Raw genomic sequence first — 4,062 nt, 5'->3', positions numbered from 1 at the left:
ATACAATGTGTACTATGCCAACATTAAAAAAGGAGAGGGAACTAAAACATTTTCAGGTGTTGGTAACTCATAATTTTTTCCTAGTCTTAAATTCAGAAAAAAAAATGCTGGAGAAACATGACAAAATTTGTATTTCTTCCTGATACAAGAAATTTGTCTAAAAATCTGTAGTTATAAAACAGATTTGCTTTTTATAAAGAAATGACTAACATTTTCCCATGGTTATTTGATTTCTTATTTGGAGGTTATTCAAATATTAATTTGGGCCCTCTTCCTGGGGGGTGGGGAGGGGTGGCTTGGGATTATAAAGTATATATGACAAACACAGGGCTGTTCACAGAGGACTGCAATGCACTGTTACAATCAGCCAAATGGTAATAGTTTCCTTTCTTGTGATTACATAAATTTTAAAGAAAAGAGGTCTCCTACAAGTTGTATACAGCAGGTTGCACTTCTCTGTTCCTTGTTCACTTGATATACAGTTCAAATTAATTTCTGAGAGGTACTTGTCACATAAATTTATGTAGGCATATCTAAATCCCACAGCTTTACTGGAGGGGTGAGGTCTTCTGTGGGATCATGCTTCCAGATTCCATCTCCTGAAGAAGTGTGACTGTATAATATACCAGTTCTTCCCAGCCATGTTTATGCCATGCTGCATTCTGTATATCTTCTCTGGTCTGAAGATCCTTGTAAGCCCAAAGATAATGGGCATATATAGCTGCCCAATCTGGGAGAAGAATCCTTCAACTGCTTCATTACCATCTTGTCTGAAGTAAATAGCATAAGACCAGTAATTGCCCTATTCAATCATAGTTCCTGGTTGGAACTAGTAAGATCTCAATTCATATATACTTGGTCCTAATGGTGGGACAGGCTCATTCCAGAAACTGAGCTCCAGGAAGAGCTGATTCTTCCCGGAGATAAGCATGTTGCTTCTTGCCTTACAGAGCTGTGCAAATTGCTGATTTTCTTTAAGTTTATTAATGACCTCTGTGAGGGCTGGATAGCTTCCTTCATAGCTCCAGAGGTAAACAGCTTGATCCTGCTCACCATACCACATGTTCCAAGCCCCCACAAAAGTGCAAGGGTAATATTTATCTTCATGAATCTTTGGCAACATTTCTTGACAAATTTTGTTGTATGATTTTAGGTATTCTGGTTTAACATTGTGAAACTGTAATTTGTACAGACTGCTTGTTTCCTTTTGGGCTAGGAGGTTAGAGTGAGCATCTTTCCTTGGATTGACCTTCCAGACAAACAAGGATTTTAGCCAGCTGACTTCTCCAGGTCTGTTATGGGAAGATGCTAGTTTCCAGAGCCCCCACAGAAGGCCTCAGGGCTGGCCCAGCACAGGAAGCCCTGCCCAAGGCTGGTCCATGGGTGTGCAGTGTTAGCACTGCCATCTTGCTCCTGGTTCCTCAGCTGCAACCATCTGGGCCCTTTAAACATTTTAAACTTAATTATATTTATCAATCCTACCTCAGTTTCACTCTTGATAGAAAATCTTCTTTAACCTCTTACTCCCCAAACTAAGTTGAATGCCATTTTAATACTTCAAATTTAATGTGAATCACTATACTGTACATGATTTATTTTATAATTTTATATTAAACTACTTTATTAATTTATCTAGTTATTCAGCTGTTTATTCTCCATGAGTATGTGAATAACATAAGAAGTGGGGTTTTTTTCTTTCTCTGCAATGCATCATTGTAACTATATGATATAGTAATATGAAGCTATTTTGGACATTAAAACCAAACCCATTACCATCTGAATATTCCTTAGTCACCAAAACCAATTCTGCATTGAGCAAAATAACCATGCAATTGATCCCTTCATCAATTCCTAAAAATCTATAAAATACAATAAAGTATTTTTCTAAGCTGAAAACTTTAGAGTTGTTAAGCAGTGCTAAAAAAACTGAAATAGGACACTTCCAAATGGTTACAAACCAACTCCTTGGCAACGACAAGTCTGTTCTCCATGTCCATGATTTTCCTTTCTGTGGAAAGGTTCATTTGTGCCTTATATAAGATTCCAGATATAAGTGATACCACATGGTATTTGTCTTTCTTTTTGTGACTTACTTCACTCAGGATGAGAGTCTCTGGTTCCATCCATGTTGCTGCAAATGGCATATTTTGTTATTTTTTGACTGAATATTATTCCATTGTGTATATGTACCACGTCTTCTAAATCCATTCATCCGTTGATGAATATTTAGGATGTTTCCATGACTTGGCTATTGTGAATAGTGCTGAAATGAACATGCAGGTGTGTGTGTGTGTTTTAAGGGAAATTTTGTCTGGATATATACCAAAGAGTGGGATTGCTGGGTCATGTGGTAGTTCTATGTATAGTTTTCTGAAGTATCTCCATACTGTTCTCCGTAGTGGTTGTACCAGCTTACATTCCCACCAACAGTGCAGGAGGGTTCCCTTTTCTCCACAACACTTCCAGCACTTGTTATTTGTGGACTTATTAATGATGGCCATTCTGACTGGTATGAGGTGGTATCTCATGGTGGCTTTGATGTGCATTTCTCTAATAATCAGTTATGCTGTGCATTTTTTCACATGCTTGCTGGCCATCTGTATATCTTCCTTGGAGAAGTGTCTATTCACCTCTCTTGACCATTTTTTCCATTGGGTTGTTGGCTTTTTTGCTGTTCAGTTATATAAGTTGTTTTATATTTTAGAGATTAAGCCCTTGTCAGTTGCATCATTTGAAACAATTTTCTCCCATTCTATAAGTTGTCTTTTTGTTTTTTTATGGTTTCCTTTGCTGTGCAAAAGCTTGTCAGTTTGACTAGGTCCCATTAGTTTATTTTTGCTTTTCTTTCTGTTGCTTCGGGAGACTGACCTGAGAAAACATTTGTAAGGTTAATATCAGAGAATGTTTTGCTTATGTTCTCTTCCATGAGTCTAATGATGTCTTGTCTTACATTTAAGTCTTTAAGCCATTTTGAGATTATTTTGTGCATTGTGTGAGGGTGTGTTCCAGTTTCATTGGTTTATTTGTGGTGTCCAGTTTTCCCAGCACCCCTTGCTGAAAAGACTGTCTTTTTCCTATTTTATAGCCTTGCCTCCTTTGTTGAGGATTAATTGACCATAGGTGTTTGGGTTTATTGCTGGGATCTCCATTCTGTTCCATTGGTCTGTATATCTGTTTTGGTACCAGTACCACACCCTTTGATAAGAGTTTTTATTTTGTGTGTGTTTTTTAGATGTCTTTCTTGATGCCCTAATTAAACAAAAGAACTAACTGGTGGATACATTATGGCTTTGTGAAAAAAACAAATCGTTTAAACATATTATGTTAAAGAAAAGACAGATTTAAAAAGAAAATTAAAAAAAAAACTTACACAGATTGAATCATTTCCCAACCAGTGTGACTAAAAATAAATTCAATGGATTTCCTGTATTTCTACTGGAAATATCTGTGGAAATACAAGAATCCTATTTTTTAATGGTAGCTTCTTCTGTTTTGTTTAATGATTGTGCCTTCCCAAGTACCATAACCAGGAAAATATGGGGAAATAATGTACTAAATATCTCAAGCATTTTTAATTTCAATTATATACTCCACCAGAAAGGTAAAAATGTCTAAAATTATAAGCACATAGATATTTAATAAATGTTTTCAAAGGTATCATTTTATTATATAAAAATAGCATGAAAAGAAAAGGGGAATAAGAGTTATATAAGATGGAAAGTATTGAAAATATTCCTTATGGTCTAGGAAAAGGAGTATTTTCCATCAATTCCTAGGTAAGAAATATTACACTTTCCCATAAAAAAGTTCTGAATCACCCGTAAATTTGTGAACTGAATGTAAGATTGCTCAATACATAACTTCTTATCAAAAAAACACCCTGTGGATAAAATCCTGATATCATAAAATTCAGCATGAGACACATAAGCTCAGGAATGAGCAAAGATAAAAATATATAGTAAAGAATAAAAGAAAACTGAACCTTAATTTCTGATTATACAAGAGCAGAATTAAATGAGAAGACAAAATTGAGTTCAAACCAACCAGGGAATGAATTAAACA

At 35.5% G+C, this 4,062-nt stretch overlaps 1 pseudogene; it reads right to left on the bottom strand.

Moving 5' to 3' along the window:
• On the bottom strand, positions 549-1,828 carry LOC100628019 (annotated as a pseudogene).

The sequence above is a fragment of the Sus scrofa genome, chromosome 2, assembly GCF_000003025.6.
Source record: "Sus scrofa isolate TJ Tabasco breed Duroc chromosome 2, Sscrofa11.1, whole genome shotgun sequence".
Classification (NCBI taxonomy): domain Eukaryota; kingdom Metazoa; phylum Chordata; class Mammalia; order Artiodactyla; family Suidae; genus Sus; species Sus scrofa.
This window is presented reverse-complemented; position numbering and strand designations above follow the sequence as displayed.